Here is a 23,242-nt window from a genome sequence, read left to right as displayed (position 1 = left end):
CTCTCCTGAAGGGGCTGCTCTCACTGGGGTACGGGGTCTCCCTCCCTCTCCTGAAGGGGCTGCTCTCACTGGGGTACGGGGTCTCCCTCCCTCTCCTGAAGGGGCTGCTCTCACTGGGGTACGGGGTCTCCCTCCCTCTCCTGAAGGGGCTGACCCTCACTGGGGTACGGTGTCTCCCTCCCTCTCCTGAAGGGGCTGCTCTCACTGGGGTACGGGGTCTCCCTCCCTCTCCTGAAGGGGCTGCTCTCACTGAGGTACAGGGTCTCCCTATCCTGAAGGGACTGACCCTCACTGGGGTACGGGGTCTCCCTCTCTCTCCTGAAGGGGCTGCTCTCACTGGGGTACGGGGTCTCCCTCGCTCTCCTGAAGGGGCTGACCCTCACTGGCGTACGGGGTCTCCCTCCCTCTCCTGAAGGGGCTGCTCTCACTGGGGTACGGGGTCTCCCTCTCTCTCCTGAAGGGGCTGACCCTCACTGGGGTACGGGGTCTCCCTCCCTCTCCTGAAGGGGCTGCTCTCACTGAGGTACGGGGTCACCCTCCCTCTCCTGAAGGGACTGACACTCACTGGGGTACGGGGTCTCCCTTCCTCTCCTGAAGTGACTGACCCTCACTGGGGTATGGGGTCTCCCTCCCTCTCCTGAAGGGGCTGACCCTCACTGGGGTACGGGGTCCCCCTCCCTCTCCTGAAGGGGCTGACTCTCACTGGGGTACGGGGTCTCCCTCCCTCTCCTGAAGGGGCTGACCCTCACTGGGGTACGGGGTCCCCCTCCCTCTCCTGAAGGGGCTCCTCTCACTGAGGTACAGGGTCTCCCTCCCTCTCCTGAAGGGGCTGCTCTCACTGGGGTACGGGGTCTCCCTCCCTCTCCTGAAGGGGCTGACCCTCACTGGGGTATGGGGTCCCCCTCCCTATCCTGAAGGGGCTGCTCTCACTGAGGTACGGGGTCTCCCTCCCTCTCCTGAAGGGGCTGCTCTCACTTAGGTACGGGGTTCCCCTCCCTCTCCAGAAGGGACTGACCCTCACTGGGGTACGGGGTTCCCCTCCCTCTCCTGGAGGGACTGACCCTCACTGGGGTACGGGGTCTCCCTCCCTCTCCTGAAGGGGCTGACCCTCACTGAGGTACGGGGTCTCCCTCCCTCTCCTGAAGGGGCTGACACTCACTGAGGTATGGGGTTTCCCTCCCTCTCCTGAAGGGGCTGACCCTCACTGAGGTACGGGGTCCCCCTCCCTCTCCTGAAGGGGCTGACTCTCACTGGGGTACGGGGTCTCCCTCCCTCTCCTGAAGGGGCTGCTCTCACTGGGGTACGGGGTCTCCCTCCCTCTCCTGAAGGGGCTGACTCTCACTGGGGTACGGGGTCTCCCTCCCTCTCCTGAAGGGACTGACCCTCACTGGGGTACGGGGTCTCCCTCCCTCTCTTGAAGGGGTTGCTCTCACTGAGGTACGGGGTCTCCCTCCCTCTCCTGAAGGGACTGACCCTCACTGGGGTACGGGGTCTCCCTCCCTCTCTTGAAGGGGTTGCTCTCACTGAGGTACGGGGTCCCCCTCCCTCTCCTGAAGGGACTGACCCTCACTGAGGTACGGGGTCTCCCTCCCTCTCCTGAAGGGACTGACCCTCACTGAGGTACGGGGTCTCCCTCCCTCTCCTGAAGGGACTGACCCTCACTGAGGTACGGGGTCTCCCTCCCTCACCTGAAGGGGTGACCCTCACTGAGGTACGGGGTCTCCCTCCCTCTCCTGAAGGGGCTGACCCTCACTGGGGTACGGGGTCCCCCTCCCTCTCTTGAAGGGGCTGCTCTCACTGAGGTACGGGGTCCCCCTCCCTCTCCTGAAGGGGCTGACTCTCACTGGGGTACGGGGTCCCCCTCCCTCTCTTGAAGGGGCTGCTCTCACTGAGGTACGGGGTCTCCCTCCCTCTCTTGAAGGGGCTGCTCTCACTCAGGTACGGGGTCTCCCTCCCTCTCCTGAAGGGGCTGCTCTCACTGGGGTACGGGGTCTCCCTCCCTCTCCTGAAGGGGCTGACTCTCACTGAGGTACGGGGTCCCCCTCCCTCTCCTGAAGGGGCTGCTCTCACTGGGGTACGGGGTCTCCCTCCCCCTCCTGAAGGGGCTGCTCTCACTGAGGTACGGGGTCCCCCTCCCTCTCTTGAAGGGGCTGCTCTCACTGAGGTACGGGGACCCCCTCCCTCTCCTGAAGGGGCTGACCCTCACTGAGGTACGGGGTCTCCCTCCCTCTCCTGAAGGGGCTGCTCTCACTGGGGTACGGGGTCCCCCTCCCTCTCCTGAAGGGGCTGACCCTCACTGGGGTACGGGGTCTCCCTCCCACTCCTGAAGGGGCTGCTCTCACTGGGGTACGGGGTCTCCCTCCCTCTCCTGAAGGGGCTGCTCTCACTGGGGTACGGGGTCTCCCTCCCTCTCCTGAAGGGGCTGCTCTCACTGGGGTACGGGGTCTCCCTCTCTCTCCTGAAGGGGCTGCTCTCACTGGGGTACGGGGTCTCCCTCCCTCTCCTGAAGGGGCTGCTCTCACTGGGGTACGGGGTCTCCCTCCCTCTCCTGAAGGGGCTGCTCTCACTGGGGTACGGGGTCTCCCTCCCTCTCCTGAAGGGGCTGACTCTCACTGAGGTACGGGGTCCCCCTCCCTCTCCTGAAGGGACTGACCCTCACTGGGGTACGGGGTCTCCCTCTCTCTCCTGAAGGGGCTGACCCTCACTGGGGTACGGGGTCTCCCTCCCTCTCCTGAAGGGGCTGCTCTCACTTAGGTACGGGGTTCCCCTCCCTCTCCTGAAGGGGCTGACTCTCACTGGGGTACGGGGTCTCCCTCCCTCTCCTGAAGGGGCTGCTCTCACTTAGGTACGGGGTTCCCCTCCCTCTCCTGAAGGGGCAGCTCTCACTTAGGTACGGGGTTCCCCTCCCTCTCCTGAAGGGGCTGCTCTCACTGGGGTACGGGGTCTCCCTCCCTCTCCTGAAGGGGCTGACCCTCACTGGGGTACGGGGTCTCCCTCCCTCTCCTGAAGGGGCTGCTCTCACTGGGGTACGGGGTCCCCCTCCCTCTCCTGAAGGGGCTGCTCTCACTGGGGTACGGGGACCCCCTCCCTCTCCTGAAGGGGCTGACCCTCACTGAGGTACGGGGTCTCCCTCCCTCTCCTGAAGGGGCTGCTCTCACTGGGGTACGGGGACCCCCTCCCTCTCCTGAAGGGGCTGACTCTCACTGAGGTACGGGGTCCCCCTCCCTCTCCTGAAGGGACTGACCCTCACTGGGGTACGGGGTCTCCCTCTCTCTCCTGAAGGGGCTGACCCTCACTGGGGTACGGGGTCTCCCTCCCTCTCCTGAAGGGGCTGCTCTCACTTAGGTACGGGGTTCCCCTCCCTCTCCTGAAGGGGCTGACTCTCACTGGGGTACGGGGTCTCCCTCCCTTTCCTGAAGGGGCTGCTCTCACTTAGGTACGGGGTTCCCCTCCCTCTCCTGAAGGGGCTGCTCTCACTTAGGTACGGGGTTCCCCTCCCTCTCCTGAAGGGGCTGCTCTCACTGAGGTACGGGGTCCCCCTCCCTCTCCTGAAGGGACTGACCCACACTGGGGTATGGGGTCTCCCTCTCTCTCCTGAAGGGGCTGACCCTCACTGGGGTACGGGGTCTCCCTCCCTCTCCTGAAGGGACTGACCCTCACTGGGGTACGGGGTTTCCCTCCCTCTCCTGAAGGGACTGACCCTCACTGGGGTACGGGGTCTCCCTCTCTCTCCTGAAGGGGCTGACCCTCACTGAGGTACGGGGTCTCCCTCCCTCTCCTGAAGAGTCTGCTCTCACTGGGGTACGGGGTCTCCCTCCCTCTCCTGAAGGGGCTGCTCTCACTGGGGTACGGGGTCTCCCTCCCTCTCCTGAAGGGACTGACCCTCACTGGGGTACGGGGTCTCCCTCCCTCTCCTGAAGGGCCTGACCCTCACTGGGGTACGGGGTCTCCCTCCCTCTCCTGAAGGGACTGACCCTCACTGGGGTACGGGGTTTCCCTCCCTCTCCTGAAGGGACTGACCCTCACTGGGGTACGGGGTTTCCCTCCCTCTCCTGAAGGGACTGACCCTCACTGGGGTACGGGGTCTCCCTCCCTCTCCTGAAGGGGCTGCTCTCACTTAGGTACGGGGTTCCCCTCCCTCTCCTGAAGGGGCTGACTCTCACTGGGGTACGGGGTCTCCCTCCCTCTCCTGAAGGGGCTGCTCTCACTGGGGTACGGGGTCCCCCTCCCTCTCCTGAAGGGGTAGCTCTCACTGGGGTACGGGGACCCCCTCCCTCTCCTGAAGGGGCTGACCCTCACTGAGGTACGGGGTCTCCCTCCCTCTCCTGAAGAGTCTGCTCTCACTGGGGTACGGGGTCTCCCTCCCTCTCCTGAAGAGTCTGCTCTCACTGGGGTACGGGGTCTCCCTCCCTCTCCTGAAGGGGCTGACCCTCACTGGGGTACGGGGTCTCCCTCCCTCTCCTGAAGGGGCTGCTCTCACTGGGGTACGGGGTCCCCCTCCCTCTCCTGAAGGGGTAGCTCTCACTGGGGTACGGGGACCCCCTCCCTCTCCTGAAGGGGCTGCTCTCACTGGGGTACGGGGACCCCCTCCCTCTCCTGAAGGGGCTGCTCTCACTGAGGTACGGGGTCCCCCTCCCTCTCCTGAAGGGACTGAACCTCACTGGGGTACGGGGACCCCCTCCCTCTCCTGAAGGGACTGACCCTCACTGGGGTACGGGGTCTCCCTCTCTCTCCTGAAGGGGCTGACCCTCACTGGGGTACGGGGTCTCCCTCCCTCTCCTGAAGGGGCTGCTCTCACTGAGGTACGGGGTCTCCCTCTCTCTCCTGAAGGGGCTGCTCTCACTGGGGTACGGGTTCCCTCTCCTGAAGGGGCTGCTCTCACTGAGGTACGGGGTCTCCCTCCCTCTCCTGAAGGGGCTGACCCTCACTGAGGTACGGGGTCTCCCTCCCTCTCCTGAAGGGGCTGCTCTCACTGGGGTACGGGGTCTCCCTCCCTCTCCTGAAGGGGCTGCTCTCAGTGGGTTACGGGGTCTCCCTCCCTCTCCTGAAGGGGCTGCTCTCACTGGGGTACGGGGTCTCCCTCTCTCTCCTGAAGGGGCTGCTCTCACTGGGGTACGGGGTCTCCCTCCCTCTCCTGAAGGGGCTGCTCTCACTGGGGTACGGGGTCTCCCTCCCTCTCCTGAAGGGGCTGCTCTCACTGGGGTACGGGGTCTCCCTCCCTCTCCTGAAGGGGCTGCTCTCACTGGGGTACGGGGTCTCCCTCCCTCTCCTGAAGGGGCTGCTCTCACTGAGGTACGGGGTCCCCCTCCCTCTCCTGAAGGGACTGACCCTCACTGGGGTACGGGGTCTCCCTCTCTCTCCTGAAGGGGCTGACCCTCACTGGGGTACGGGGTCTCCCTCCCTCTCCTGAAGGGGCTGCTCTCACTGGGGTACGGGGACCCCCTCCCTCTCCTGAAGGGGCTGCTCTCACTGGGGTACGGGGACCCCCTCCCTCTCCTGAAGGGGCTGCTCTCACTGAGGTACGGGGTCTCCCTCCCTCTCCTGAAGGGGCTGCTCTCACTGGGGCACGGGGTCTCCCTCCCTCTCCTGAAGGGGCTGACCCACACTGGGGTATGGGGTCTCCCTCTCTCTCCTGAAGGGGCTGACCCTCACTGGGGTACGGGGTCTCCCTCCCTCTCCTGAAGGGACTGACCCTCACTGGGGTACGGGGTCTCCCTCCCTCTCCTGAAGGGACTGACCCTCACTGGGGTACGGGGTCCCCCTCCCTCTCCTGAAGGGCCTGACCCTCACTGGGGTACGGAGTTTCCCTCCCTCTCCTGAAGGGACTGACCCTCACTGGGGTACGGGGTCTCCCTCCCTCTCCTGAAGGGCCTGACCCTCACTGGGGTACGGAGTTTCCCTCCCTCTCCTGAAGGGACTGACCCTCACTGGGGTACGGGGTCTCCCTCCCTCTCCTGAAGGGGCTGCTCTCACTGGGGTACGGGTTCCCTCTCCTGAAGGGGCTGCTCTCACTGGGGTACGGGGTCTCCCTCCCTCTCCTGAAGGGGCTGCTCTCACTGGGGTACGGGGACCCCCTCCCTCTCCTGAAGGGGCTGCTCTCACTGAGGTACGGGGTCTCCCTCCCTCTCCTGAAGGGGCTGCTCTCACTGGGGTACGAGGTCTCCCTCCCTCTCCTGAAGGGGCTGACCCACACTGGGGTATGGGGTCTCCCTCTCTCTCCTGAAGGGGCTGACCCTCACTGGGGTACGGGGTCTCCCTCCCTCTCCTGAAGGGACTGACCCTCACTGGGGTACGGGTTCCCCCTCCCTCTCCTGAAGGGCCTGACCCTCACTGGGGTACGGGGTCTCCCTCCCTCTCCTGAAGGGACTGACCCTCACTGGGGTACGGGGTTTCCCTCCCTCTCCTGAAGGGACTGACCCTCACTGGGGTACGGGGTCTCCCTCTCTCTCCTGAAGGGGCTGCTCTCACTTAGGTACGGGGTTCCCCTCCCTCTCCTGAAGGGGCTGACTCTCACTGGGGTACGGGGTCTCCCTTCCTCGCCTGAAGGGGCTGCTCTCACTTAGGTACAGGGTCCCCCTCCCTCTCCTGAAGGGACTGACCCTCACTGGGGTACGGGGTTTCCCTCCCTCTCCTGAAGGGACTGACCCTCACTGGGGTACGGGGTCTCCCTCTCTCTCCTGAAGGGGCTGACCCACACTGGGGTACGGGGTCTCCCTCCCTCGCCTGAAGGGGCTGCTCTCACTGGGGTACGGGGACCCCCTCCCTCTCCTGAAGGGGCTGATCCTCACTGAGGTACGGGGTCTCCCTCCCTCTCCTGAAGGGGCTGCTCTCACTGAGGTACGGGGTCTCCCTCCCTCTCCTGAAGGGGCTGACCCTCACTGAGGTACGGGGTCTCCCTCCCTCTCCTGAAGGGGCTGACCCTCACTGAGGTACGGGGTCTCCCTCCCTCTCCTGAAGGGGCTGCTCTCACTGGGGTACGGGGACCCCCTCCCTCTCCTGAAGGGGCTGCTCTCACTGAGGTACGGGGATCCCCTCCCTCTCCTGAAGGGGCTGCTCTCACTGGGGTACGGGGTCCCCCTCCCTCTCCTGAAGGGGCTGACTCTCACTGGGGTACGGGGTCCCCCTCCCTCTCTTGAAGGGGCTGCTCTCACTGAGGTACGGGGTCTCCCTCCCTCTCTTGAAGGGGCTGCTCTCACTCAGGTACGGGGTCTCCCTCCCTCTCCTGAAGGGGCTGCTCTCACTGGGGTACGGGGTCTCCCTCCCTCTCCTGAAGGGGCTGACTCTCACTGAGGTACGGGGTCCCCCTCCCTCTCCTGAAGGGGCTGCTCTCACTGGGGTACGGGGTCTCCCTCCCCCTCCTGAAGGGGCTGCTCTCACTGAGGTACGGGGTCCCCCTCCCTCTCTTGAAGGGGCTGCTCTCACTGAGGTACGGGGACCCCCTCCCTCTCCTGAAGGGGCTGACCCTCACTGAGGTACGGGGTCTCCCTCCCTCTCCTGAAGGGGCTGCTCTCACTGGGGTACGGGGTCCCCCTCCCTCTCCTGAAGGGGCTGACCCTCACTGGGGTACGGGGTCTCCCTCCCACTCCTGAAGGGGCTGCTCTCACTGGGGTACGGGGTCTCCCTCCCTCTCCTGAAGGGGCTGCTCTCACTGGGGTACGGGGTCTCCCTCCCTCTCCTGAAGGGGCTGCTCTCACTGGGGTACGGGGTCTCCCTCTCTCTCCTGAAGGGGCTGCTCTCACTGGGGTACGGGGTCTCCCTCCTTCTCCTGAAGGGGCTGCTCTCACTGGGGTACGGGGTCTCCCTCCCTCTCCTGAAGGGGCTGCTCTCACTGGGGTACGGGGTCTCCCTCCCTCTCCTGAAGGGGCTGACTCTCACTGAGGTACGGGGTCCCCCTCCCTCTCCTGAAGGGACTGACCCTCACTGGGGTACGGGGTCTCCCTCTCTCTCCTGAAGGGGCTGACCCTCACTGGGGTACGGGGTCTCCCTCCCTCTCCTGAAGGGGCTGCTCTCACTTAGGTACGGGGTTCCCCTCCCTCTCCTGAAGGGGCTGACTCTCACTGGGGTACGGGGTCTCCCTCCCTCTCCTGAAGGGGCTGCTCTCACTTAGGTACGGGGTTCCCCTCCCTCTCCTGAAGGGGCTGCTCTCACTTAGGTACGGGGTTCCCCTCCCTCTCCTGAAGGGGCTGCTCTCACTGGGGTACGGGGTCTCCCTCCCTCTCCTGAAGGGGCAGCTCTCACTGGGGTACGGGGTCTCCCTCCCTCTCCTGAAGGGGCTGCTCTCACTGGGGTACGGGGTCCCCCTCCCTCTCCTGAAGGGGCTGCTCTCACTGGGGTACGGGGTCTCCCTCTCTCTCCTGAAGGGGCTGCTCTCACTGGGGTACGGGGTCTCCCTCCCTCTCCTGAAGGGGCTGCTCTCACTGGGGTACGGGGTCCCCCTCCCTCTCCTGAAGGGGCTGCTCTCACTGGGGTACGGGGACCCCCTCCCTCTCCTGAAGGGGCTGACCCTCACTGAGGTACGGGGTCCCCCTCCCTCTCCTGAAGGGACTGACCCTCACTGGGGTACGGGGTCTCCCTCTCTCTCCTGAAGGGGCTGACCCTCACTGGGGTACGGGGTCTCCCTCCCTCTCCTGAAGGGGCTGCTCTCACTTAGGTACGGGGTTCCCCTCCCTCTCCTGAAGGGGCTGACTCTCACTGGGGTACGGGGTCTCCCTCCCTCTCCTGAAGGGGCTGCTCTCACTTAGGTACGGGGTTCCCCTCCCTCTCCTGAAGGGGCTGCTCTCACTTAGGTACGGGGTTCCCCTCCCTCTCCTGAAGGGGCTGCTCTCACTGAGGTACGGGGTCTCCCTCCCTCTCCTGAAGGGGCTGACCCTCACTGGGGTACGGGGTCTCCCTCCCTCTCCTGAAGGGGCTGCTCTCACTGGGGTACGGGGTCTCCCTCCCTCTCCTGAAGGGGCTGACCCTCACTGGGGTACGGGGTCTCCCTCCCTCTCCTGAAGGGGCTGCTCTCACTGGGGTACGGGGTCCCCCTCCCTCTCCTGAAGGGGCTGCTCTCACTGGGGTACGGGGTCCCCCTCCCTCTCCTGAAGGGGCTGACCCTCACTGGGGTACGGGGTCTCCCTCCCTCTCCTGAAGGGGCTGCCCTCACTGGGGTACGGGGACCCTCTCCCTCTCCTGAAGGGGCTGCTCTCACTGGGGTACGGGGTCTCCCTCCCTCTCCTGAAGGGGCTGCTCTCACTGGGGTACGGGGTCCCCCTCCCTCTCCTGAAGGGGCTGCCCTCACTGGGGTACGGGGACCCCCTCCCTCTCCTGAAGGGGCTGCTCTCACTGAGGTATGGGGTCTCCCTCTCTCTCCTGAAGGGGCTGACCCTCACTGGGGTACGGGGTCTCCCTCCCTCTCCTGAAGGGACTGACCCTCACTGGGGTACGGGGTCTCCCTCCCTCTCCTGAAGGGGCTGCTCTCACTGGGGTACGGGGTCTCCCTCCCTCTCCTGAAGGGGCTGCTCTCAGTGGGTTACGGGGTCTCCCTCTCTCTCCTGAAGGGGCTGACCCTCACTGGGGTACGGGGTCTCCCTCCCTCTCCTGAAGGGACTGACCCTCACTGGGGTACGGGGTCTCCCTCCCTCTCCTGAAGGGGCTGCTCTCACTGGGGTACGGGGTCTCCCTCCCTCTCCTGAAGGGGCTGCTCTCAGTGGGTTACGGGGTCTCCCTCCCTCTCCTGAAGGGGCTGCTCTCACTGGGGTACGGGGTCTCCCTCCCTCTCCTGAAGGGGCTGCTCTCACTGGGGTACGGGGTCTCCCTCCCTCTCCTGAAGGGGCTGACCCACACTGGGGTATGGGGTCTCCTTCTCTCTCCTGAAGGGGCTGACCCTCACTGGGGTACGGGGTCTCCCTCCCTCTCCTGAAGGGACTGACCCTCACTGGGGTACGGGGTTTCCCTCCCTCTCCTGAAGGGACTGACCCTCACTGGGGTACGGGGTCTCCCTCTCTCTCCTGAAGGGGCTGCTCTCACTTAGGTACGGGGTTCCCCTCCCTCTCCTGAAGGGGCTGACTCTCACTGGGGTACGGGGTCTCCCTCCCTCGCCTGAAGGGGCTGCTCTCACTTAGGTACAGGGTCCCCCTCCCTCTCCTGAAGGGACTGACCCTCACTGGGGTACGGGGTTTCCCTCCCTCTCCTGAAGGGACTGACCCTCACTGGGGTACGGGGTCTCCCTCTCTCTCCTGAAGGGGCTGACCCTCACTGGGGTACGGGGTCTCCCTCCCTCGCCTGAAGGGGCTGCTCTCACTGGGGTACGGGGACCCCCTCCCTCTCCTGAAGGGGCTGACCCTCACTGAGGTACGGGGTCTCCCTCCCTCTCCTGAAGGGGCTGCTCTCACTGAGGTACGGGGTCTCCCTCCCTCTCCTGAAGGGGCTGACCCTCACTGAGGTACGGGGTCTCCCTCCCTCTCCTGAAGGGGCTGACCCTCACTGAGGTACGGGGTCTCCCTCCCTCTCCTGAAGGGGCTGCTCTCACTGGGGTACGGGGACCCCCTCCCTCTCCTGAAGGGGCTGCTCTCACTGAGGTACGGGGTCTCCCTCCCTCTCTTGAAGGGGCTGCTCTCACTGAGGTACGGGGTCCCCCTCCCTCTCCTGAAGGGACTGACCCACACTGGGGTATGGGGTCTCCCTCTCTCTCCTGAAGGGGCTGACCCTCACTGGGGTACGGGGTCTCCCTCCCTCTCCTGAAGGGACTGACCCTCACTGGGGTACGGGGTTTCCCTCCCTCTCCTGAAGGGACTGACCCTCACTGGGGTACGGGGTCTCCCTCTCTCTCCTGAAGGGGCTGACCCTCACTGAGGTACGGGGTCTCCCTCCCTCTCCTGAAGAGTCTGCTCTCACTGGGGTACGGGGTCTCCCTCCCTCTCCTGAAGGGGCTGCTCTCACTGGGGTACGGGGTCTCCCTCCCTCTCCTGAAGGGACTGACCCTCACTGGGGTACGGGGTCTCCCTCCCTCTCCTGAAGGGCCTGACCCTCACTGGGGTACGGGGTCTCCCTCCCTCTCCTGAAGGGACTGACCCTCACTGGGGTACGGGGTTTCCCTCCCTCTCCTGAAGGGACTGACCCTCACTGGGGTACGGGGTTTCCCTCCCTCTCCTGAAGGGACTGACCCTCACTGGGGTACGGGGTCTCCCTCCCTCTCCTGAAGGGGCTGCTCTCACTTAGGTACGGGGTTCCCCTCCCTCTCCTGAAGGGGCTGACTCTCACTGGGGTACGGGGTCTCCCTCCCTCTCCTGAAGGGGCTGCTCTCACTGGGGTACGGGGTCCCCCTCCCTCTCCTGAAGGGGTAGCTCTCACTGGGGTACGGGGACCCCCTCCCTCTCCTGAAGGGGCTGACCCTCACTGAGGTACGGGGTCTCCCTCCCTCTCCTGAAGAGTCTGCTCTCACTGGGGTACGGGGTCTCCCTCCCTCTCCTGAAGAGTCTGCTCTCACTGGGGTACGGGGTCTCCCTCCCTCTCCTGAAGGGACTGACCCTCACTGGGGTACGGGGTCTCCCTCCCTCTCCTGAAGGGCCTGACCCTCACTGGGGTACGGGGTCTCCCTCCCTCTCCTGAAGGGACTGACCCTCACTGGGGTACGGGGTTTCCCTCCCTCTCCTGAAGGGACTGACCCTCACTGGGGTACGGGGTTTCCCTCCCTCTCCTGAAGGGACTGACCCTCACTGGGGTACGGGGTCTCCCTCCCTCTCCTGAAGGGGCTGCTCTCACTTAGGTACGGGGTTCCCCTCCCTCTCCTGAAGGGGCTGACTCTCACTGGGGTACGGGGTCTCCCTCCCTCTCCTGAAGGGGCTGCTCTCACTGGGGTACGGGGTCCCCCTCCCTCTCCTGAAGGGGTAGCTCTCACTGGGGTACGGGGACCCCCTCCCTCTCCTGAAGGGGCTGACCCTCACTGAGGTACGGGGTCTCCCTCCCTCTCCTGAAGAGTCTGCTCTCACTGGGGTACGGGGTCTCCCTCCCTCTCCTGAAGAGTCTGCTCTCACTGGGGTACGGGGTCTCCCTCCCTCTCCTGAAGGGGCTGACCCTCACTGGGGTACGGGGTCTCCCTCCCTCTCCTGAAGGGGCTGCTCTCACTGGGGTACGGGGTCCCCCTCCCTCTCCTGAAGGGGTAGCTCTCACTGGGGTACGGGGACCCCCTCCCTCTCCTGAAGGGGCTGCTCTCACTGGGGTACGGGGACCCCCTCCCTCTCCTGAAGGGGCTGCTCTCACTGAGGTACGGGGTCCCCCTCCCTCTCCTGAAGGGACTGAACCTCACTGGGGTACGGGGACCCCCTCCCTCTCCTGAAGGGACTGACCCTCACTGGGGTACGGGGTCTCCCTCTCTCTCCTGAAGGGGCTGACCCTCACTGGGGTACGGGGTCTCCCTCCCTCTCCTGAAGGGGCTGCTCTCACTGAGGTACGGGGTCTCCCTCTCTCTCCTGAAGGGGCTGCTCTCACTGGGGTACGGGTTCCCTCTCCTGAAGGGGCTGCTCTCACTGAGGTACGGGGTCTCCCTCCCTCTCCTGAAGGGGCTGACCCTCACTGAGGTACGGGGTCTCCCTCCCTCTCCTGAAGGGGCTGCTCTCACTGGGGTACGGGGTCTCCCTCCCTCTCCTGAAGGGGCTGCTCTCAGTGGGTTACGGGGTCTCCCTCCCTCTCCTGAAGGGGCTGCTCTCACTGGGGTACGGGGTCTCCCTCTCTCTCCTGAAGGGGCTGCTCTCACTGGGGTACGGGGTCTCCCTCCCTCTCCTGAAGGGGCTGCTCTCACTGGGGTACGGGGTCTCCCTCCCTCTCCTGAAGGGGCTGCTCTCACTGGGGTACGGGGTCTCCCTCCCTCTCCTGAAGGGGCTGCTCTCACTGGGGTACGGGGTCTCCCTCCCTCTCCTGAAGGGGCTGCTCTCACTGAGGTACGGGGTCCCCCTCCCTCTCCTGAAGGGACTGACCCTCACTGGGGTACGGGGTCTCCCTCTCTCTCCTGAAGGGGCTGACCCTCACTGGGGTACGGGGTCTCCCTCCCTCTCCTGAAGGGGCTGCTCTCACTGGGGTACGGGGACCCCCTCCCTCTCCTGAAGGGGCTGCTCTCACTGGGGTACGGGGACCCCCTCCCTCTCCTGAAGGGGCTGCTCTCACTGAGGTACGGGGTCTCCCTCCCTCTCCTGAAGGGGCTGCTCTCACTGGGGCACGGGGTCTCCCTCCCTCTCCTGAAGGGGCTGACCCACACTGGGGTATGGGGTCTCCCTCTCTCTCCTGAAGGGGCTGACCCTCACTGGGGTATGGGGTCTCCCTCTCTCTCCTGAAGGGACTGACCCTCACTGGGGTACGGGGTCTCCCTCCCTCTCCTGAAGGGACTGACCCTCACTGGGGTACGGGGTCCCCCTCCCTCTCCTGAAGGGCCTGACCCTCACTGGGGTACGGAGTTTCCCTCCCTCTCCTGAAGGGACTGACCCTCACTGGGGTACGGGGTCTCCCTCCCTCTCCTGAAGGGCCTGACCCTCACTGGGGTACGGAGTTTCCCTCCCTCTCCTGAAGGGACTGACCCTCACTGGGGTACGGGGTCTCCCTCCCTCTCCTGAAGGGGCTGCTCTCACTGGGGTACGGGTTCCCTCTCCTGAAGGGGCTGCTCTCACTGGGGTACGGGGTCTCCCTCCCTCTCCTGAAGGGGCTGCTCTCACTGGGGTACGGGGACCCCCTCCCTCTCCTGAAGGGGCTGCTCTCACTGAGGTACGGGGTCTCCCTCCCTCTCCTGAAGGGGCTGCTCTCACTGGGGTACGAGGTCTCCCTCCCTCTCCTGAAGGGGCTGACCCACACTGGGGTATGGGGTCTCCCTCTCTCTCCTGAAGGGGCTGACCCTCACTGGGGTACGGGGTCTCCCTCCCTCTCCTGAAGGGACTGACCCTCACTGGGGTACGGGTTCCCCCTCCCTCTCCTGAAGGGCCTGACCCTCACTGGGGTACGGGGTCTCCCTCCCTCTCCTGAAGGGACTGACCCTCACTGGGGTACGGGGTTTCCCTCCCTCTCCTGAAGGGACTGACCCTCACTGGGGTACGGGGTCTCCCTCTCTCTCCTGAAGGGGCTGCTCTCACTTAGGTACGGGGTTCCCCTCCCTCTCCTGAAGGGGCTGACTCTCACTGGGGTACGGGGTCCCCCTCCCTCTCCTGAAGGGACTGACCCTCACTGGGGTACGGGGTTTCCCTCCCTCTCCTGAAGGGACTGACCCTCACTGGGGTACGGGGTCTCCCTCTCTCTCCTGAAGGGGCTGACCCACACTGGGGTACGGGGTCTCCCTCCCTCGCCTGAAGGGGCTGCTCTCACTGGGGTACGGGGACCCCCTCCCTCTCCTGAAGGGGCTGATCCTCACTGAGGTACGGGGTCTCCCTCCCTCTCCTGAAGGGGCTGCTCTCACTGAGGTACGGGGTCTCCCTCCCTCTCCTGAAGGGGCTGACCCTCACTGAGGTACGGGGTCTCCCTCCCTCTCCTGAAGGGGCTGACCCTCACTGAGGTACGGGGTCTCCCTCCCTCTCCTGAAGGGGCTGCTCTCACTGGGGTACGGGGACCCCCTCCCTCTCCTGAAGGGGCTGCTCTCACTGAGGTACGGGGATCCCCTCCCTCTCCTGAAGGTGCTGCTCTCACTGGGGTACGGGGTCCCCCTCCCTCTCCTGAAGGGGCTGACTCTCACTGGGGTACGGGGTCCCCCTCCCTCTCTTGAAGGGGCTGCTCTCACTGAGGTACGGGGTCTCCCTCCCTCTCTTGAAGGGGCTGCTCTCACTCAGGTACGGGGTCTCCCTCCCTCTCCTGAAGGGGCTGCTCTCACTGGGGTACGGGGTCTCCCTCCCTCTCCTGAAGGGGCTGACTCTCACTGAGGTACGGGGTCCCCCTCCCTCTCCTGAAGGGGCTGCTCTCACTGGGGTACGGGGTCTCCCTCCCCCTCCTGAAGGGGCTGCTCTCACTGAGGTACGGGGTCCCCCTCCCTCTCTTGAAGGGGCTGCTCTCACTGAGGTACGGGGACCCCCTCCCTCTCCTGAAGGGGCTGACCCTCACTGAGGTACGGGGTCTCCCTCCCTCTCCTGAAGGGGCTGCTCTCACTGGGGTACGGGGTCCCCCTCCCTCTCCTGAAGGGGCTGACCCTCACTGGGGTACGGGGTCTCCCTCCCACTCCTGAAGGGGCTGCTCTCACTGGGGTACGGGGTCTCCCTCCCTCTCCTGAAGGGGCTGCTCTCACTGGGGTACGGGGTCTCCCTCCCTCTCCTGAAGGGGCTGCTCTCACTGGGGTACGGGGTCTCCCTCTCTCTCCTGAAGGGGCTGCTCTCACTGGGGTACGGGGTCTCCCTCCTTCTCCTGAAGGGGCTGCTCTCACTGGGGTACGGGGTCTCCCTCCCTCTCCTGAAGGGGCTGCTCTCACTGGGGTACGGGGTCTCCCTCCCTCTCCTGAAGGGGCTGACTCTCACTGAGGTACGGGGTCCCCCTCCCTCTCCTGAAGGGACTGACCCTCACTGGGGTACGGGGTCTCCCTCTCTCTCCTGAAGGGGCTGACCCTCACTGGGGTACGGGGTCTCCCTCCCTCTCCTGAAGGGGCTGCTCTCACTTAGGTACGGGGTTCCCCTCCCTCTCCTGAAGGGGCTGACTCTCACTGGGGTACGGGGTCTCCCTCCCTCTCCTGAAGGGGCTGCTCTCACTTAGGTACGGGGTTCCCCTCCCTCTCCTGAAGGGGCTGCTCTCACTTAGGTACGGGGTTCCCCTCCCTCTCCTGAAGGGGCTGCTCTCACTGGGGTACGGGGTCTCCCTCCCTCTCCTGAAGGGGCAGCTCTCACTGGGGTACGGGGTCTCCCTCCCTCTCCTGAAGGGGCTGCTCTCACTGGGGTACGGGGTCCCCCTCCCTCTCCTGAAGGGGCTGCTCTCACTGGGGTACGGGGTCTCCCTCTCTCTCCTGAAGGGGCTGCTCTCACTGGGGTACGGGGTCTCCCTCCCTCTCCTGAAGGGGCTGCTCTCACTGGGGTACGGGGTCCCCCTCCCTCTCCTGAAGGGGCTGCTCTCACTGGGGTACGGGGTCTCCCTCTCTCTCCTGAAGGGGCTGCTCTCACTGGGGTACGGGGTCTCCCTCCCTCTCCTGAAGGGGCTGCTCTCACTGGGGTACGGGGTCCCCCTCCCTCTCCTGAAGGGGCTGCTCTCACTGGGGTACGGGGTCTCCCTCCCTCTCCTGAAGGGGCTGACCCTCACTGAGGTACGGGGTCCCCCTCCCTCTCCTGAAGGGACTGACCCTCACTGGGGTACGGGGTCTCCCTCTCTCTCCTGAAGGGGCTGACCCTCACTGGGGTACGGGGTCTCCCTCCCTCTCCTGAAGGGGCTGCTCTCACTTAGGTACGGGGTTCCCCTCCCTCTCCTGAAGGGGCTGACTCTCACTGGGGTACGGGGTCTCCCTCCCTCTCCTGAAGGGGCTGCTCTCACTTAGGTACGGGGTTCCCCTCCCTCTCCTGAAGGGGCTGCTCTCACTTAGGTACGGGGTTCCCCTCCCTCTCCTGAAGGGGCTGCTCTCACTGAGGTACGGGGTCTCCCTCCCTCTCCTGAAGGGGCTGACCCTCACTGGGGTACGGGGTCTCCCTCCCTCTCCTGAAGGGGCTGCTCTCACTGGGGTACGGGGTCTCCCTCCCTCTCCTGAAGGGGCTGACCCTCACTGGGGTACGGGGTCTCCCTCCCTCTCCTGAAGGGGCTGCTCTCACTGGGGTACGGGGTCCCCCTCCCTCTCCTGAAGGGGCTGCTCTCACTGGGGTACGGGGTCCCCCTCCCTCTCCTGAAGGGGCTGACCCTCACTGGGGTACGGGGTCTCCCTCCCTCTCCTGAAGGGGCTGCCCTCACTGGGGTACGGGGACCCTCTCCCTCTCCTGAAGGGGCTGCTCTCACTGGGGTACGGGGTCTCCCTCCCTCTCCTGAAGGGGCTGCTCTCACTGGGGTACGGGGTCTCCCTCCCTCTCCTGAAGGGGCTGCTCTCAGTGGGTTACGGGGTCTCCCTCTCTCTCCTGAAGGGGCTGACCCTCACTGGGGTACGGGGTCTCCCTCCCTCTCCTGAAGGGACTGACCCTCACTGGGGTACGGGGTCTCCCTCCCTCTCCTGAAGGGGCTGCTCTCACTGGGGTACGGGGTCTCCCTCCCTCTCCTGAAGGGGCTGCTCTCAGTGGGTTACGGGGTCTCCCTCCCTCTCCTGAAGGGGCTGCTCTCACTGGGGTACGGGGTCTCCCTCCCTCTCCTGAAGGGGCTGCTCTCACTGGGGTACGGGGTCTCCCTCCCTCTCCTGAAGGGGCTGACCCACACTGGGGTATGGGGTCTCCTTCTCTCTCCTGAAGGGGCTGACCCTCACTGGGGTACGGGGTCTCCCTCCCTCTCCTGAAGGGACTGACCCTCACTGGGGTACGGGGTTTCCCTCCCTCTCCTGAAGGGACTGACCCTCACTGGGGTACGGGGTCTCCCTCTCTCTCCTGAAGGGGCTGCTCTCACTTAGGTACGGGGTTCCCCTCCCTCTCCTGAAGGGGCTGACTCTCACTGGGGTACGGGGTTTCCCTCCCTCTCCTGAAGGGACTGACCCTCACTGGGGTACGGGGTCTCCCTCTCTCTCCTGAAGGGGCTGACCCTCACTGGGGTACGGGGTCTCCCTCCCTCGCCTGAAGGGGCTGCTCTCACTGGGGTACGGGGACCCCCTCCCTCTCCTGAAGGGGCTGACCCTCACTGAGGTACGGGGTCTCCCTCCCCCTCCTGAAGGGGCTGCTCTCACTGAGGTACGGGGTCCCCCTCCCTCTCCTGAAGGGGCTGACCCTCACTGAGGTACGGGGTCCCCCTCCCTCTCCTGAAGGGTCTGCTCTCACTGAGGTACGGGGTCTCCCTCCCTCTCCTGAAGGGGCTGCTCTCACTCAGGTACGGGGTCTCCCTCCCTCTCCTGAAGGGGCTGCTCTCACTGGGGTACGGGGTCTCCCTCCCCCTCCTGAAGGGGCTGCTCTCACTGAGGTACGGGGTCCCCCTCCCTCTCCTGAAGGGGCTGACCCTCACTGAGGTACGGGGTCCCCCTCCCTCTCCTGAAGGGTCTGCTCTCACTGAGGTACGGGGTCTCCCTCCCTCTCCTGAAGGGGCTGCTCTCACTGGGGTACGGGGTCTCCCTCCCTCTCCTGAAGGGGCTGCTCTCACTGGGGTACGGGGTCCCCCTCCCTCTCCTGAAGGGGCTGCTCTCACTGGGGTACGGGGTCTCCCTCTCTCTCCTGAAGGGGCTGCTCTCACTGGGGTACGGGGTCTCCCTCCCTCTCCTGAAGGGGCTGACCCTCACTGAGGTACGGGGTCTCCCTCCCTCTCCTGAAGGGGCTGCTCTCACTGGGGTACGGGGACCCCCTCCCTCTCCTGAAGGGGCTGACCCTCACTGAGGTACGGGGTCCCCCTCCCTCTCCTGAAGGGACTGACCCTCACTGGGGTACGGGGTCTCCCTCTCTCTCCTGAAGGGGCTGACCCTCAATGGGGTACGGGGTCTCCCTCCCTCTCCTGAAGGGGCTGCTCTCACTTAGGTACGGGGTTCCCCTCCCTCTCCTGAAGGGGCTGACTCTCACTGGGGTACGGGGTCTCCCTCCCTCTCCTGAAGGGGCTGCTCTCACTTAGGTACGGGGTTCCCCTCCCTCTCCTGAAGGGGCTGCTCTCACTGGGGTACGGGGTCTCCCTCCCTCTCCTGAAGGGGCTGCTCTCAATGGGGTACGGGGTCTCCCTCCCTCTCCTGAAGGGGCTGCTCTCACTGGGGTACGGGGTCCCCCTCCCTCTCCTGAAGGGGCTGCTCTCAATGGGGTACGGGGTCTCCCTCTCTCTCCTGAAGGGGCTGCTCTCACTGGGGTACGGGGTCTCCCTCCCTCTCCTGAAGGGGCTGCTCTCACTGGGGTACGGGGTCCCCCTCCCTCTCCTGAAGGGGCTGCTCTCACTGGGGTACGGGGTCCCCCTCCCTCTCCTGAAGGGGCTGCTCTCACTGGGGTACGGGGTCTCCCTCCCTCTCCTGAAGGGGCTGACCCTCACTGGGGTACGGGGTCTCCCTCCCTCTCCTGAAGGGGCTGCTCTCACTGGGGTACGGGGTCCCCCTCCCTCTCCTGAAGGGGCTGCCCTCACTGGGGTACGGGGACCCCCTCCCTCTCCTGAAGGGGCTGCTCTCACTGAGGTATGGGGTCTCCCTCTCTCTCCTGAAGGGACTGACCCTCACTGGGGTACGGGGTCCCCCTCCCTCTCCTGAAGGGGCTGACCCTCACTGGGGTACGGGGTCTCCCTCCCTCTCCTGAAGGGACTGACCCTCACTGGGGTACGGGGTCTCCCTCCCTCTCCTGAAGGGGCTGCTCTCACTGAGGTACGGGGTCTCCCTCCCTCTCCTGAAGGGGCTGCTCTCACTGGGGTACGGGGACCCCCTCCCTCTCCTGAAGGGGCTGCTCTCACTGAGGTACGGGGTCTCCCTCCCTCTCCTGAAGGGGCTGCTCTCACTGGGGTACGGGGACCCCCTCCCTCTCCTGAGTGGGCTGCTCTCACTGAGGTACGGGGTCCCCCTCCCTCTCCTGAAGGGGCTGCTCTCACTGAGGTACGGGGTCTCCCTCCCTCTCCTGAAGGGGCTGCTCTCACTGGGGTACGGGGACCCCCTCCCTCTCCTGAAGGGGCTGCTCTCACTGAGGTACGGGGTCTCCCTCCCTCTCCTGAAGGGGCTGCTCTCACTGGGGTACGGGGACCCCCTCCCTCTCCTGAAGGGGCTGCTCTCACTGGGGTACGGGGTCTCCCTCCCTCTCCTGAAGGGACTGACCCACACTGGGGTATGGGGTCTCCCTCCCTCTCCTGAAGGGGCTGCTCTCACTGGGGTACGGGGTCTCCCTCCCTCTCCTGAAGGGGCTGCTCTCACTGGGGTACGGGGTCTCCCTCCCTCTCCTGAAGGGGCTGCTCTCACTGAGGTACGGGGTCTCCCTCCCTCTCCTGAAGGGGCTGCTCTCACTGGGGTACGGGGTCTCCCTCCCTCTCCTGAAGGGGCTGACCCACACTGGGGTACGGGGTCTCCCTCTCTCTCCTGAAGGGACTGACCCTCACTGATTACGGGGTCCCCCTCCCTCTCCTGAAGGGACTGACCCTCACTGGGGTACGGGGTCTCCCTCCCTCTCCTGAAGGGACTGACCCTCACTGGGGTACGGGGTTTCCCTCCCTCTCCTGAAGGGACTGACCCTCACTGGGGTACGGGGTCTCCCTCCCTCTCCTGAAGGGGCTGCTCTCACTTAGGTACGGGGTTCCCCTCCCTCTCCTGAAGGGGCTGCTCTCACTGGGGTACGGGGTCCCCCTCCCTCTCCTGAAGGGGCTGACTCTCACTGGGGTACGGGGTCCCCCTCCCTCTCCTGAAGGGGCTGCTCTCACTGGGGTACGGGGTCTCCCTCCCTCTCCTGAAGAGTCTGCTCTCACTGGGGTACGGGGTCTCCCTCCCTCTCCTGAAGGGGCTGCTCTCACTGGGGTACGGGGTTCCCCTCCCTCTCATGAAGGGGCTGACCCTCACTGGGGTATGGGGTCCCCCTCCCTCTCCTGAAGGGACTGACCCTCACTGGGGTACGGGGACCCCCTCCCTCTCCTGAAGGGGCTGACCCTCACTGAGGTACGGGGTCTCCCTCCCTCTCCTGAAGGGGCTGCTCTCACTGGGGTACGGGGACCCCCTCCCTCTCCTGAAGGGGCTGACCCTCACTGAGGTACGGGGTCTCCCTCCCTCTCCTGAAGGGGCTGCTCTCACTGGGGTACGGGGACCCCCTCCCTCTCCTGAAGGGACTGACCCTCACTGGGGTACGGGGTCTCCCTCTCTCTCCTGAAGGGGCTGACCCTCACTGGGGTACGGGGTCTCCCTCCCTCTCCTGAAGGGGCTGCTCTCACTGAGGTACGGGGTCTCCCTCCCTCTCCTGAAGGGGCTGACCCTCACTGAGGTACGGGGTCTCCCTCCCTCTCCTGAAGGGGCTGCTCTCACTGGGGTACGGGGTCTCCCTCCCTCTCCTGAAGGGGCTGCTCTCACTGGGGTACGGGGTCTCCCTCCCTCTCCTGAAGGGGCTGCTCTCACTGGGGTACGGGGTCTCCCTCCCTCTCCTGAAGGGGCTGCTCTCACTGAGGTACGGGGTCCCCCTCCCTCTCCTGAAGGGACTGACCCTCACTGGGGTACGGGGTCTCCCTCTCTCTCCTGAAGGGGCTGACCCTCACTGGGGTACGGGGTCTCCCTCCCTCTCCTGAAGGGGCTGCTCTCACTGGGGTACGGGGTCCCCCTCCCTCTCCTGAAGGGGCTGCTCTCACTGGGGTACGGGGACCCCCTCCCTCTCCTGAAGGGGCTGACCCTCACTGAGGTACGGGGTCTCCCTCCCTCTCCTGAAGGGGCTGCTCTCACTGGGGTACGGGGTCCCCCTCCCTCTCCTGAAGGGGCTGCTCTCACTGAGGTACGGGGTCTCCCTCTCTCTCCTGAAGGGGCTGCTCTCACTGGGGTACGGGGACCCCCTCCCTCTCCTGAAGGGGCTGCTCTCACTGAGGTACGGGGTCTCCCTCCCTCTCCTGAAGGGGCTGCTCTCACTGGGGTACGGGGTCTCCCTCCCTCTCCTGAAGGGGCTGACCCACACTGGGGTATGGGGTCTCCCTCTCTCTCCTGAAGGGGCTGACCCTCACTGGGGTACGGGGTCTCCCTCCCTCTCCTGAAGGGACTGACCCTCACTGGGGTACGGGGTCTCCCTCCCTCTCCTGAAGGGACTGACCCTCACTGGGGTACGGGGTCCCCCTCCCTCTCCTGAAGGGCCTGACCCTCACTGGGGTACGGGGTTTCCCTCCCTCTCCTGAAGGGACTGACCCTCACTGGGGTACGGGGTCTCCCTCCCTCTCCTGAAGGGGCTGCTCTCACTGGGGTACGGGGTCCCCCTCCCTCTCCTGAAGGGGCTGCTCTCACTGGGGTACGGGGTCTCCCTCCCTCTCCTGAAGGGGCTGCTCTCACTGGGGTACGGGGTCTCCCTCCCTCTCCTGAAGGGGCTGCTCTCACTGGGGTACGGGGTCTCCCTCCCTCTCCTGAAGGGGCTGACCCTCACTGAGGTACGGGGTCCCCCTCCCTCTCCTGAAGGGGCTGCTCTCACTGGGGTACGGGGTCTCCCTCCCTCTCCTGAAGGGGCTGCTCTCACTGAGGTACGGGGTCTCCCTCCCTCTCCTGAAGGGGCTGCTCTCACTGAGGTACGGGGTCTCCCTCCCTCTCCTGAAGGGGCTGCTCTCACTGAGGTACGGGGTGTCTCTCGTTGGGACCTTTTTCTGTTGTTTGAGAAATTGCAAACTTTTCTGTGACGTGAAATGTCGCTTAGCAACAGAAATAAACAACAGGAACTGGACCGAAAAAGGAACAGCAACCGGTAAAGAAACCAGAGAGAGGGCAGGAGGGATTGAGAGAGATAGAGAGGGCAGGAGAGATAGACAGAGATAGAGAGGGCAGCAGAGAGAGAGAGCAGGAGAGATAGAGAGAGAGAGAGATACAGAGGGCAGGAGGGATTGAGGGAGAGAGAGAGGGCAGGAGAGATAGAGAGGGCAGGAGGGATTGAGAGAGAGATAGATAGAGAGGGCAGGAGGGATTGAGAGAGAGATAGATAGAGAGGGCAGGAGGGATAGAGAGAGAGATAGAGAGGGCAGGAGGGATAGAGAGAGAGATAGAGAGGGCAGGAGGGATTGAGAGAGAGATAGAGAGGGCAGGAGGGATTGTGGGAGAGAGATAGAGAGGACAGGAGGGATAGAGAGAGAGATAGAGAGGGCTGGAGAGATTGAGAGAGAGATAGAGAGGGCAGGAGGGAGAGAGAGAGATAAAGAGGGCAGGAGGGATAGAGAGAGATAGAGAGGGCAGGAGAGATTGAGAGAGAGATAGATAAAGAGGGCAGGAGGGATAGAGAGGGCAGGAGGGATTGAGAGAGATAGATAAAGAGGGCAGGAGGGATAGAGAGAGAGAGCAGGAGGGATAGAGGGAGAGAGAGCAGGAGGGAGAGAGATAGAGAGGGCAGGAGGGATTGAGAGAGAGATAGAGAGGGCAGGAGGGATTGAGAGATAGAGAGGGCAGGAGGGATAGAGAGAGAGATAGAGAGGGCAGAAGGGATTGGGGAGGGAGAGAGGAGGACGGATAGAGGGAGAGAGATAGAGAGGGCAGGAGGGATAGAGGGAGAGAGAGATAGAGAGGGCAGGAGGGATAGAGGGAGAGAGAGATAGAGAGGGCAGGAGG

The sequence above is a fragment of the Chiloscyllium plagiosum genome, unplaced genomic scaffold (genome assembly GCF_037043375.1).
Source record: "Chiloscyllium plagiosum isolate Xiang-an unplaced genomic scaffold, Cpla_swu_hap1 HiC_scaffold_8, whole genome shotgun sequence".
Lineage (NCBI taxonomy): Eukaryota > Metazoa > Chordata > Chondrichthyes > Orectolobiformes > Hemiscylliidae > Chiloscyllium > Chiloscyllium plagiosum.
This window is presented reverse-complemented; position numbering follows the sequence as displayed.